At 38.4% G+C, this 13,719-nt stretch overlaps 9 non-coding genes across 9 annotated transcripts; all 9 read left to right on the top strand.

The window, feature by feature from the left end:
• Window positions 1-546: 546 nt before the first annotated feature.
• Window positions 547-619, top strand: TRNAT-UGU (transfer RNA threonine (anticodon UGU)). Its single transcript has one exon. It is a non-coding gene; the product is annotated as a tRNA-Thr (tRNA).
• A 1,538-nt stretch (window positions 620-2,157) lies between these two features.
• Window positions 2,158-2,230, top strand: TRNAT-UGU (transfer RNA threonine (anticodon UGU)). Its single transcript has one exon. It is a non-coding gene; the product is annotated as a tRNA-Thr (tRNA).
• A 1,537-nt stretch (window positions 2,231-3,767) lies between these two features.
• TRNAT-UGU (transfer RNA threonine (anticodon UGU)) lies at window positions 3,768-3,840 on the top strand. The gene has a single exon. It is a non-coding gene; the product is annotated as a tRNA-Thr (tRNA).
• Window positions 3,841-5,378: 1,538 nt separating this feature from the next.
• TRNAT-UGU (transfer RNA threonine (anticodon UGU)) lies at window positions 5,379-5,451 on the top strand. Its single transcript has one exon. It is a non-coding gene; the product is annotated as a tRNA-Thr (tRNA).
• A 1,538-nt stretch (window positions 5,452-6,989) lies between these two features.
• TRNAT-UGU (transfer RNA threonine (anticodon UGU)) lies at window positions 6,990-7,062 on the top strand. The gene has a single exon. It is a non-coding gene; the product is annotated as a tRNA-Thr (tRNA).
• A 1,538-nt stretch (window positions 7,063-8,600) lies between these two features.
• TRNAT-UGU (transfer RNA threonine (anticodon UGU)) lies at window positions 8,601-8,673 on the top strand. Its single transcript has one exon. It is a non-coding gene; the product is annotated as a tRNA-Thr (tRNA).
• A 1,538-nt stretch (window positions 8,674-10,211) lies between these two features.
• On the top strand, window positions 10,212-10,284 carry TRNAT-UGU (transfer RNA threonine (anticodon UGU)). The gene has a single exon. It is a non-coding gene; the product is annotated as a tRNA-Thr (tRNA).
• Window positions 10,285-11,822: 1,538 nt separating this feature from the next.
• TRNAT-UGU (transfer RNA threonine (anticodon UGU)) lies at window positions 11,823-11,895 on the top strand. The gene has a single exon. It is a non-coding gene; the product is annotated as a tRNA-Thr (tRNA).
• Window positions 11,896-13,433: 1,538 nt separating this feature from the next.
• Window positions 13,434-13,506, top strand: TRNAT-UGU (transfer RNA threonine (anticodon UGU)). The gene has a single exon. It is a non-coding gene; the product is annotated as a tRNA-Thr (tRNA).
• Window positions 13,507-13,719: the final 213 nt, after the last annotated feature.

Here is a 13,719-nt window from a genome sequence, read left to right as displayed (position 1 = left end):
TAGGCTGATGGTGAAAAGAGCTGTTTTGGAACCATGTTAGTAGAACCAATGTGGCTGTTCTCAAGAAGCTAAATATTCTAGTACATAAGATGCTTTTTAATGGTGAATTGATGTTACTACCAGCTTTCAATCTGCTTAGGTTTTTTCAACAGGGTTCTATCAGAACATAACTAAAAGAAAAGATATGCACACATACTGGGCTGATGTGAGCGCTTTGCTTTAAACCTGCAATTTGAATCAAGGAAGGAAAAAGTCCTTCAAAACTTTTTCTGTTCAACCCTCTGACTATTAAATCCTCAACTAATATAAAGCAGTGCTGCACCAGGGAATGAAAAACTGCTCCAGGCTTTATATTTCATCCCAAGAATTGGACTCTTAGCACGACCAAACTTTCTTTGAGTTTCGCAATTTTTTCGACTTGTGTATTTGAGGATGGCCGCATGATCTTTTCAGGAAGCATGGGTTCATTCCTACTTATGACATTCTAAGATTTTGAAAAAGGAATATAGAATTGGTCAAAATATTGTGGGACTGTTTCAAAATGCAGGCTTCATAGCTCAGGGGTTAGAGCACTGGTCTTGTAAACCAGGGGTCGTGAGTTCGATTCTCACTGAGGCCAAATTTTCTTAGTAAAGGCTATCGTGAACATCAAACCTTCTGAAAGTGGTTTTTGCCTATGAGAAAGCATCTTTCAACACTTTCTCTTTACAGCCTCTGAATGCCAAAATCAAAAAGTCGAGATTTTATAGTCCTTTAATCTCACTTCAACAATTAAGCTCTTAACATGACCCAATTCTCTTCTGGTTGCAGAAAATTTTCATCGCCATGTAGGTCACTGTGACTGCATGCTCTTACCCTGGGAGCGAGACCTTGAATGCCACTTTACACAGGTGGGATATACCTTGAATGGAATGTGTTATCAGAACAATACCTATTGCTTGAATCAAAGTTTGATGTCACGCATAATTTTAAATAATTTTAATGATTTGGGAAATTAAAATCTTGCAGTTTTCACTCTTTCCACCTAGCCCTATTATTCTGCTCTGTAGAAATCGCTTTTTTAGTAGTGATCTGATTGTCATTACAGGCAGAATTACAAATATAGATAAAACCTTTTTGTATTAATCAAAATGGATCACACCATTCACATTAGATCATGTGCACAACTCACTCAAACCTTTACTTGCAGGATTCCCTTAACACAGGTTAGCACATGCTTGGAGCACACTATCAGACGAACAATGCCTTCTCTCCCGTCTATTGTTTTGAAGCGCTTTTAGTTGCTTGCTTAGTCAAAAAAGATAAACCTTTTTTGTTGATGCTTACGATGATCTTTGGTATCTCACCAAAATCTGCAAGCTGCCGAATGGTTGAGCGGTCTGGGGGACTACGTTCAGGTTGTATGCTCTCCTGGACTTGTGGGTTCAAATACCGCTTCTGGCAGCTCAGTTTTGCTTAAATATTACCCAGGATGTTTTAGCAATTGCTACATGAAAATATTTTCAGAATAAAAAGACCTTCTGGTAAGAATGAAGAAAAAGGATTGTAGTGCCAAGCAGCACGAGGATTACCGAGGCATTAAGAACTGGGGCTTAACATCTTAGTCTAGGCTGATGGTGAAAAGAGCTGTTTTGGAACCATGTTAGTAGGAACCAATGTGGCTGTTCTCAAGAAGCTAAATATTCTAGTACATAAGATGCTTTTTAATGGTGAATTGATGTTACTACCAGCTTTCAAATCTGCTTAGGTTTTTTCAACAGGGTTCTATCAGAACATAACTAAAAGAAAAGATATGCACACATACTGGGCTGATGTGAGCGCTTTGCTTTTAAACCTGCAATTTGAATCAAGGAAGGAAAAAGTCCTTCAAAACTTTTTCTGTTCAACCCTCTGACTATTAAATCCTCAACTAATATAAAGCAGTGCTGCACCAGGGAATGAAAAACTGCTCCAGGCTTTATATTTCATCCCAAGAATTGGACTCTTAGCACGACCAAACTTTCTTTGAGTTTCGCAATTTTTTCGACTTGTGTATTTGAGGATGGCCGCATGATCTTTTCAGGAAGCATGGGTTCATTCCTACTTATGACATTCTAAGATTTTTGAAAAAGGAATATAGAATTGGTCAAAAATATTGTGGGACTGTTTCAAAATGCAGGCTTCATAGCTCAGGGGTTAGAGCACTGGTCTTGTAAACCAGGGGTCGTGAGTTCGATTCTCACTGAGGCCAAATTTTCTTAGTAAAGGCTATCGTGAACATCAAACCTTCTGAAAGTGGTTTTTGCCTATGAGAAAGCATCTTTCAACACTTTCTCTTTACAGCCCTCTGAATGCCAAAATCAAAAAGTCGAGATTTTATAGTCCTTTAATCTCACTTCAACAATTAAGCTCTTAACATGACCCAATTCTCTTCTGGTTGCAGAAAATTTTCATCGCCATGTAGGTCACTGTGACTGCATGCTCTTACCCTGGGAGCGAGACCTTGAATGCCACTTTACACAGGTGGGATATACCTTGAATGGAATGTGTTATCAGAACAATACCTATTGCTTGAATCAAAGTTTGATGTCACGCATAATTTTTAAATAATTTTAATGATTTGGGAAATTAAAATCTTGCAGTTTTCACTCTTTCCACCTAGCCCTATTATTCTGCTCTGTAGAAATCGCTTTTTAGTAGTGATCTGATTGTCATTACAGGCAGAATTACAAATATAGATAAAACCTTTTGTATTAATCAAAATGGATCACACCATTCACATTAGATCATGTGCACAACTCACTCAAACCTTTACTTGCAGGATTCCCTTAACACAGGTTAGCACATGCTTGGAGCACACTATCAGACGAACAATGCCTTCTCTCCCGTCTATTGTTTTGAAGCGCTTTTAGTTGCTTGCTTAGTCAAAAAAGATAAACCTTTTTTGTTGATGCTTACGATGATCTTTGGTATCTCACCAAAATCTGCAAGCTGCCGAATGGTTGAGCGGTCTGGGGGACTACGTTCAGGTTGTATGCTCTCCTGGACTTGTGGGTTCAAATACCGCTTCTGGCAGCTCAGTTTTGCTTAAATATTACCCAGGATGTTTTAGCAATTGCTACATGAAAATATTTTCAGAATAAAAAGACCTTCTGGTAAGAATGAAGAAAAAGGATTGTAGTGCCAAGCAGCACGAGGATTACCGAGGCATTAAGAACTGGGGCTTAACATCTTAGTCTAGGCTGATGGTGAAAAGAGCTGTTTTGGAACCATGTTAGTAGAACCAATGTGGCTGTTCTCAAGAAGCTAAATATTCTAGTACATAAGATGCTTTTTAATGGTGAATTGATGTTACTACCAGCTTTCAAATCTGCTTAGGTTTTTTCAACAGGGTTCTATCAGAACATAACTAAAAGAAAAGATATGCACACATACTGGGCTGATGTGAGCGCTTTGCTTTTAAACCTGCAATTTGAATCAAGGAAGGAAAAAGTCCTTCAAAACTTTTTCTGTTCAACCCTCTGACTATTAAATCCTCAACTAATATAAAGCAGTGCTGCACCAGGGAATGAAAAACTGCTCCAGGCTTTATATTTCATCCCAAGAATTGGACTCTTAGCACGACCAAACTTTCTTTGAGTTTCGCAATTTTTTCGACTTGTGTATTTGAGGATGGCCGCATGATCTTTTCAGGAAGCATGGGTTCATTCCTACTTATGACATTCTAAGATTTTTGAAAAAGGAATATAGAATTGGTCAAAAATATTGTGGGACTGTTTCAAAATGCAGGCTTCATAGCTCAGGGGTTAGAGCACTGGTCTTGTAAACCAGGGGTCGTGAGTTCGATTCTCACTGAGGCCAAATTTTCTTAGTAAAGGCTATCGTGAACATCAAACCTTCTGAAAGTGGTTTTTGCCTATGAGAAAGCATCTTTCAACACTTTCTCTTTACAGCCCTCTGAATGCCAAAATCAAAAAGTCGAGATTTTATAGTCCTTTAATCTCACTTCAACAATTAAGCTCTTAACATGACCCAATTCTCTTCTGGTTGCAGAAAATTTTCATCGCCATGTAGGTCACTGTGACTGCATGCTCTTACCCTGGGAGCGAGACCTTGAATGCCACTTTACACAGGTGGGATATACCTTGAATGGAATGTGTTATCAGAACAATACCTATTGCTTGAATCAAAGTTTGATGTCACGCATAATTTTTAAATAATTTTAATGATTTGGGAAATTAAAATCTTGCAGTTTTCACTCTTTCCACCTAGCCCTATTATTCTGCTCTGTAGAAATCGCTTTTTAGTAGTGATCTGATTGTCATTACAGGCAGAATTACAAATATAGATAAAACCTTTTGTATTAATCAAAATGGATCACACCATTCACATTAGATCATGTGCACAACTCACTCAAACCTTTACTTGCAGGATTCCCTTAACACAGGTTAGCACATGCTTGGAGCACACTATCAGACGAACAATGCCTTCTCTCCCGTCTATTGTTTTGAAGCGCTTTTAGTTGCTTGCTTAGTCAAAAAAGATAAACCTTTTTTGTTGATGCTTACGATGATCTTTGGTATCTCACCAAAATCTGCAAGCTGCCGAATGGTTGAGCGGTCTGGGGGACTACGTTCAGGTTGTATGCTCTCCTGGACTTGTGGGTTCAAATACCGCTTCTGGCAGCTCAGTTTTGCTTAAATATTACCCAGGATGTTTTAGCAATTGCTACATGAAAATATTTTCAGAATAAAAAGACCTTCTGGTAAGAATGAAGAAAAAGGATTGTAGTGCCAAGCAGCACGAGGATTACCGAGGCATTAAGAACTGGGGCTTAACATCTTAGTCTAGGCTGATGGTGAAAAGAGCTGTTTTGGAACCATGTTAGTAGAACCAATGTGGCTGTTCTCAAGAAGCTAAATATTCTAGTACATAAGATGCTTTTTAATGGTGAATTGATGTTACTACCAGCTTTCAAATCTGCTTAGGTTTTTTCCAACAGGGTTCTATCAGAACATAACTAAAAGAAAAGATATGCACACATACTGGGCTGATGTGAGCGCTTTGCTTTTAAACCTGCAATTTGAATCAAGGAAGGAAAAAGTCCTTCAAAACTTTTTCTGTTCAACCCTCTGACTATTAAATCCTCAACTAATATAAAGCAGTGCTGCACCAGGGAATGAAAAACTGCTCCAGGCTTTATATTTCATCCCAAGAATTGGACTCTTAGCACGACCAAACTTTCTTTGAGTTTCGCAATTTTTTCGACTTGTGTATTTGAGGATGGCCGCATGATCTTTTCAGGAAGCATGGGTTCATTCCTACTTATGACATTCTAAGATTTTTGAAAAAGGAATATAGAATTGGTCAAAAATATTGTGGGACTGTTTCAAAATGCAGGCTTCATAGCTCAGGGGTTAGAGCACTGGTCTTGTAAACCAGGGGTCGTGAGTTCGATTCTCACTGAGGCCAAATTTTCTTAGTAAAGGCTATCGTGAACATCAAACCTTCTGAAAGTGGTTTTTGCCTATGAGAAAGCATCTTTCAACACTTTCTCTTTACAGCCCTCTGAATGCCAAAATCAAAAAGTCGAGATTTTATAGTCCTTTAATCTCACTTCAACAATTAAGCTCTTAACATGACCCAATTCTCTTCTGGTTGCAGAAAATTTTCATCGCCATGTAGGTCACTGTGACTGCATGCTCTTACCCTGGGAGCGAGACCTTGAATGCCACTTTACACAGGTGGGATATACCTTGAATGGAATGTGTTATCAGAACAATACCTATTGCTTGAATCAAAGTTTGATGTCACGCATAATTTTTAAATAATTTTAATGATTTGGGAAATTAAAATCTTGCAGTTTTCACTCTTTCCACCTAGCCCTATTATTCTGCTCTGTAGAAATCGCTTTTTAGTAGTGATCTGATTGTCATTACAGGCAGAATTACAAATATAGATAAAACCTTTTGTATTAATCAAAATGGATCACACCATTCACATTAGATCATGTGCACAACTCACTCAAACCTTTACTTGCAGGATTCCCTTAACACAGGTTAGCACATGCTTGGAGCACACTATCAGACGAACAATGCCTTCTCTCCCGTCTATTGTTTTGAAGCGCTTTTAGTTGCTTGCTTAGTCAAAAAAGATAAACCTTTTTTGTTGATGCTTACGATGATCTTTGGTATCTCACCAAAATCTGCAAGCTGCCGAATGGTTGAGCGGTCTGGGGGACTACGTTCAGGTTGTATGCTCTCCTGGACTTGTGGGTTCAAATACCGCTTCTGGCAGCTCAGTTTTGCTTAAATATTACCCAGGATGTTTTAGCAATTGCTACATGAAAATATTTTCAGAATAAAAAGACCTTCTGGTAAGAATGAAGAAAAAGGATTGTAGTGCCAAGCAGCACGAGGATTACCGAGGCATTAAGAACTGGGGCTTAACATCTTAGTCTAGGCTGATGGTGAAAAGAGCTGTTTTGGAACCATGTTAGTAGAACCAATGTGGCTGTTCTCAAGAAGCTAAATATTCTAGTACATAAGATGCTTTTTAATGGTGAATTGATGTTACTACCAGCTTTCAAATCTGCTTAGGTTTTTTCCAACAGGGTTCTATCAGAACATAACTAAAAGAAAAGATATGCACACATACTGGGCTGATGTGAGCGCTTTGCTTTTAAACCTGCAATTTGAATCAAGGAAGGAAAAAGTCCTTCAAAACTTTTTCTGTTCAACCCTCTGACTATTAAATCCTCAACTAATATAAAGCAGTGCTGCACCAGGGAATGAAAAACTGCTCCAGGCTTTATATTTCATCCCAAGAATTGGACTCTTAGCACGACCAAACTTTCTTTGAGTTTCGCAATTTTTTCGACTTGTGTATTTGAGGATGGCCGCATGATCTTTTCAGGAAGCATGGGTTCATTCCTACTTATGACATTCTAAGATTTTTGAAAAAGGAATATAGAATTGGTCAAAAATATTGTGGGACTGTTTCAAAATGCAGGCTTCATAGCTCAGGGGTTAGAGCACTGGTCTTGTAAACCAGGGGTCGTGAGTTCGATTCTCACTGAGGCCAAATTTTCTTAGTAAAGGCTATCGTGAACATCAAACCTTCTGAAAGTGGTTTTTGCCTATGAGAAAGCATCTTTCAACACTTTCTCTTTACAGCCCTCTGAATGCCAAAATCAAAAAGTCGAGATTTTATAGTCCTTTAATCTCACTTCAACAATTAAGCTCTTAACATGACCCAATTCTCTTCTGGTTGCAGAAAATTTTCATCGCCATGTAGGTCACTGTGACTGCATGCTCTTACCCTGGGAGCGAGACCTTGAATGCCACTTTACACAGGTGGGATATACCTTGAATGGAATGTGTTATCAGAACAATACCTATTGCTTGAATCAAAGTTTGATGTCACGCATAATTTTTAAATAATTTTAATGATTTGGGAAATTAAAATCTTGCAGTTTTCACTCTTTCCACCTAGCCCTATTATTCTGCTCTGTAGAAATCGCTTTTTAGTAGTGATCTGATTGTCATTACAGGCAGAATTACAAATATAGATAAAACCTTTTGTATTAATCAAAATGGATCACACCATTCACATTAGATCATGTGCACAACTCACTCAAACCTTTACTTGCAGGATTCCCTTAACACAGGTTAGCACATGCTTGGAGCACACTATCAGACGAACAATGCCTTCTCTCCCGTCTATTGTTTTGAAGCGCTTTTAGTTGCTTGCTTAGTCAAAAAAGATAAACCTTTTTTGTTGATGCTTACGATGATCTTTGGTATCTCACCAAAATCTGCAAGCTGCCGAATGGTTGAGCGGTCTGGGGGACTACGTTCAGGTTGTATGCTCTCCTGGACTTGTGGGTTCAAATACCGCTTCTGGCAGCTCAGTTTTGCTTAAATATTACCCAGGATGTTTTAGCAATTGCTACATGAAAATATTTTCAGAATAAAAAGACCTTCTGGTAAGAATGAAGAAAAAGGATTGTAGTGCCAAGCAGCACGAGGATTACCGAGGCATTAAGAACTGGGGCTTAACATCTTAGTCTAGGCTGATGGTGAAAAGAGCTGTTTTGGAACCATGTTAGTAGAACCAATGTGGCTGTTCTCAAGAAGCTAAATATTCTAGTACATAAGATGCTTTTTAATGGTGAATTGATGTTACTACCAGCTTTCAAATCTGCTTAGGTTTTTTCCAACAGGGTTCTATCAGAACATAACTAAAAGAAAAGATATGCACACATACTGGGCTGATGTGAGCGCTTTGCTTTTAAACCTGCAATTTGAATCAAGGAAGGAAAAAGTCCTTCAAAACTTTTTCTGTTCAACCCTCTGACTATTAAATCCTCAACTAATATAAAGCAGTGCTGCACCAGGGAATGAAAAACTGCTCCAGGCTTTATATTTCATCCCAAGAATTGGACTCTTAGCACGACCAAACTTTCTTTGAGTTTCGCAATTTTTTCGACTTGTGTATTTGAGGATGGCCGCATGATCTTTTCAGGAAGCATGGGTTCATTCCTACTTATGACATTCTAAGATTTTTGAAAAAGGAATATAGAATTGGTCAAAAATATTGTGGGACTGTTTCAAAATGCAGGCTTCATAGCTCAGGGGTTAGAGCACTGGTCTTGTAAACCAGGGGTCGTGAGTTCGATTCTCACTGAGGCCAAATTTTCTTAGTAAAGGCTATCGTGAACATCAAACCTTCTGAAAGTGGTTTTTGCCTATGAGAAAGCATCTTTCAACACTTTCTCTTTACAGCCCTCTGAATGCCAAAATCAAAAAGTCGAGATTTTATAGTCCTTTAATCTCACTTCAACAATTAAGCTCTTAACATGACCCAATTCTCTTCTGGTTGCAGAAAATTTTCATCGCCATGTAGGTCACTGTGACTGCATGCTCTTACCCTGGGAGCGAGACCTTGAATGCCACTTTACACAGGTGGGATATACCTTGAATGGAATGTGTTATCAGAACAATACCTATTGCTTGAATCAAAGTTTGATGTCACGCATAATTTTTAAATAATTTTAATGATTTGGGAAATTAAAATCTTGCAGTTTTCACTCTTTCCACCTAGCCCTATTATTCTGCTCTGTAGAAATCGCTTTTTAGTAGTGATCTGATTGTCATTACAGGCAGAATTACAAATATAGATAAAACCTTTTGTATTAATCAAAATGGATCACACCATTCACATTAGATCATGTGCACAACTCACTCAAACCTTTACTTGCAGGATTCCCTTAACACAGGTTAGCACATGCTTGGAGCACACTATCAGACGAACAATGCCTTCTCTCCCGTCTATTGTTTTGAAGCGCTTTTAGTTGCTTGCTTAGTCAAAAAAGATAAACCTTTTTTGTTGATGCTTACGATGATCTTTGGTATCTCACCAAAATCTGCAAGCTGCCGAATGGTTGAGCGGTCTGGGGGACTACGTTCAGGTTGTATGCTCTCCTGGACTTGTGGGTTCAAATACCGCTTCTGGCAGCTCAGTTTTGCTTAAATATTACCCAGGATGTTTTAGCAATTGCTACATGAAAATATTTTCAGAATAAAAAGACCTTCTGGTAAGAATGAAGAAAAAGGATTGTAGTGCCAAGCAGCACGAGGATTACCGAGGCATTAAGAACTGGGGCTTAACATCTTAGTCTAGGCTGATGGTGAAAAGAGCTGTTTTGGAACCATGTTAGTAGAACCAATGTGGCTGTTCTCAAGAAGCTAAATATTCTAGTACATAAGATGCTTTTTAATGGTGAATTGATGTTACTACCAGCTTTCAAATCTGCTTAGGTTTTTTCCAACAGGGTTCTATCAGAACATAACTAAAAGAAAAGATATGCACACATACTGGGCTGATGTGAGCGCTTTGCTTTTAAACCTGCAATTTGAATCAAGGAAGGAAAAAGTCCTTCAAAACTTTTTCTGTTCAACCCTCTGACTATTAAATCCTCAACTAATATAAAGCAGTGCTGCACCAGGGAATGAAAAACTGCTCCAGGCTTTATATTTCATCCCAAGAATTGGACTCTTAGCACGACCAAACTTTCTTTGAGTTTCGCAATTTTTTCGACTTGTGTATTTGAGGATGGCCGCATGATCTTTTCAGGAAGCATGGGTTCATTCCTACTTATGACATTCTAAGATTTTTGAAAAAGGAATATAGAATTGGTCAAAAATATTGTGGGACTGTTTCAAAATGCAGGCTTCATAGCTCAGGGGTTAGAGCACTGGTCTTGTAAACCAGGGGTCGTGAGTTCGATTCTCACTGAGGCCAAATTTTCTTAGTAAAGGCTATCGTGAACATCAAACCTTCTGAAAGTGGTTTTTGCCTATGAGAAAGCATCTTTCAACACTTTCTCTTTACAGCCCTCTGAATGCCAAAATCAAAAAGTCGAGATTTTATAGTCCTTTAATCTCACTTCAACAATTAAGCTCTTAACATGACCCAATTCTCTTCTGGTTGCAGAAAATTTTCATCGCCATGTAGGTCACTGTGACTGCATGCTCTTACCCTGGGAGCGAGACCTTGAATGCCACTTTACACAGGTGGGATATACCTTGAATGGAATGTGTTATCAGAACAATACCTATTGCTTGAATCAAAGTTTGATGTCACGCATAATTTTTAAATAATTTTAATGATTTGGGAAATTAAAATCTTGCAGTTTTCACTCTTTCCACCTAGCCCTATTATTCTGCTCTGTAGAAATCGCTTTTTAGTAGTGATCTGATTGTCATTACAGGCAGAATTACAAATATAGATAAAACCTTTTGTATTAATCAAAATGGATCACACCATTCACATTAGATCATGTGCACAACTCACTCAAACCTTTACTTGCAGGATTCCCTTAACACAGGTTAGCACATGCTTGGAGCACACTATCAGACGAACAATGCCTTCTCTCCCGTCTATTGTTTTGAAGCGCTTTTAGTTGCTTGCTTAGTCAAAAAAGATAAACCTTTTTTGTTGATGCTTACGATGATCTTTGGTATCTCACCAAAATCTGCAAGCTGCCGAATGGTTGAGCGGTCTGGGGGACTACGTTCAGGTTGTATGCTCTCCTGGACTTGTGGGTTCAAATACCGCTTCTGGCAGCTCAGTTTTGCTTAAATATTACCCAGGATGTTTTAGCAATTGCTACATGAAAATATTTTCAGAATAAAAAGACCTTCTGGTAAGAATGAAGAAAAAGGATTGTAGTGCCAAGCAGCACGAGGATTACCGAGGCATTAAGAACTGGGGCTTAACATCTTAGTCTAGGCTGATGGTGAAAAGAGCTGTTTTGGAACCATGTTAGTAGAACCAATGTGGCTGTTCTCAAGAAGCTAAATATTCTAGTACATAAGATGCTTTTTAATGGTGAATTGATGTTACTACCAGCTTTCAAATCTGCTTAGGTTTTTTCCAACAGGGTTCTATCAGAACATAACTAAAAGAAAAGATATGCACACATACTGGGCTGATGTGAGCGCTTTGCTTTTAAACCTGCAATTTGAATCAAGGAAGGAAAAAGTCCTTCAAAACTTTTTCTGTTCAACCCTCTGACTATTAAATCCTCAACTAATATAAAGCAGTGCTGCACCAGGGAATGAAAAACTGCTCCAGGCTTTATATTTCATCCCAAGAATTGGACTCTTAGCACGACCAAACTTTCTTTGAGTTTCGCAATTTTTTCGACTTGTGTATTTGAGGATGGCCGCATGATCTTTTCAGGAAGCATGGGTTCATTCCTACTTATGACATTCTAAGATTTTTGAAAAAGGAATATAGAATTGGTCAAAAATATTGTGGGACTGTTTCAAAATGCAGGCTTCATAGCTCAGGGGTTAGAGCACTGGTCTTGTAAACCAGGGGTCGTGAGTTCGATTCTCACTGAGGCCAAATTTTCTTAGTAAAGGCTATCGTGAACATCAAACCTTCTGAAAGTGGTTTTTGCCTATGAGAAAGCATCTTTCAACACTTTCTCTTTACAGCCCTCTGAATGCCAAAATCAAAAAGTCGAGATTTTATAGTCCTTTAATCTCACTTCAACAATTAAGCTCTTAACATGACCCAATTCTCTTCTGGTTGCAGAAAATTTTCATCGCCATGTAGGTCACTGTGACTGCATGCTCTTACCCTGGGAGCGAGACCTTGAATGCCACTTTACACAGGTGGGATATACCTTGAATGGAATGTGTTATCAGAACAATACCTATTGCTTGAATCAAAGTTTGATGTCACGCATAATTTTTAAATAATTTTAATGATTTGGGAAATTAAAATCTTGCAGTTTTCACTCTTTCCACCTAGCCCTATTATTCTGCTCTGTAGAAATCGCTTTTTAGTAGTGATCTGATTGTCATTACAGGCAGAATTACAAATATAGATAAAACCTTTTGTATTAATCAAAATGGATCACACCATTCACATTAGATCATGTGCACAACTCACTCAAACCTTTACTTGCAGGATTCCCTTAACACAGGTTAGCACATGCTTGGAGCACACTATCAGACGAACAATGCCTTCTCTCCCGTCTATTGTTTTGAAGCGCTTTTAGTTGCTTGCTTAGTCAAAAAAGATAAACCTTTTTTGTTGATGCTTACGATGATCTTTGGTATCTCACCAAAATCTGCAAGCTGCCGAATGGTTGAGCGGTCTGGGGGACTACGTTCAGGTTGTATGCTCTCCTGGACTTGTGGGTTCAAATACCGCTTCTGGCAGCTCAGTTTTGCTTAAATATTACCCAGGATGTTTTAGCAATTGCTACATGAAAATATTTTCAGAATAAAAAGACCTTCTGGTAAGAATGAAGAAAAAGGATTGTAGTGCCAAGCAGCACGAGGATTACCGAGGCATTAAGAACTGGGGCTTAACATCTTAGTCTAGGCTGATGGTGAAAAGAGCTGTTTTGGAACCATGTTAGTAGAACCAATGTGGCTGTTCTCAAGAAGCTAAATATTCTAGTACATAAGATGCTTTTTAATGGTGAATTGATGTTACTACCAGCTTTCAAATCTGCTTAGGTTTTTTCCAACAGGGTTCTATCAGAACATAACTAAAAGAAAAGATATGCACACATACTGGGCTGATGTGAGCGCTTTGCTTTTAAACCTGCAATTTGAATCAAGGAAGGAAAAAGTCCTTCAAAACTTTTTCTGTTCAACCCTCTGACTATTAAATCCTCAACTAATATAAAGCAGTGCTGCACCAGGGAATGAAAAACTGCTCCAGGCTTTATATTTCATCCCAAGAATTGGACTCTTAGCACGACCAAACTTTCTTTGAGTTTCGCAATTTTTTCGACTTGTGTATTTGAGGATGGCCGCATGATCTTTTCAGGAAGCATGGGTTCATTCCTACTTATGACATTCTAAGATTTTTGAAAAAGGAATATAGAATTGGTCAAAAATATTGTGGGACTGTTTCAAAATGCAGGCTTCATAGCTCAGGGGTTAGAGCACTGGTCTTGTAAACCAGGGGTCGTGAGTTCGATTCTCACTGAGGCCAAATTTTCTTAGTAAAGGCTATCGTGAACATCAAACCTTCTGAAAGTGGTTTTTGCCTATGAGAAAGCATCTTTCAACACTTTCTCTTTACAGCCCTCTGAATGCCAAAATCAAAAAGTCGAGATTTTATAGTCCTTTAATCTCACTTCAACAATTAAGCTCTTAACATGACCCAATTCTCTTCTGGTTGCAGAAAATTTTCATCGCCATGTAG

Source organism: Eleutherodactylus coqui, chromosome 7, assembly GCF_035609145.1.
Source record: "Eleutherodactylus coqui strain aEleCoq1 chromosome 7, aEleCoq1.hap1, whole genome shotgun sequence".
NCBI classification, from domain to species: Eukaryota; Metazoa; Chordata; class Amphibia; order Anura; family Eleutherodactylidae; genus Eleutherodactylus; species Eleutherodactylus coqui.
Note: the sequence above shows the minus strand (reverse complement) of the source record. Positions and strands in the feature narration are given on the sequence as shown.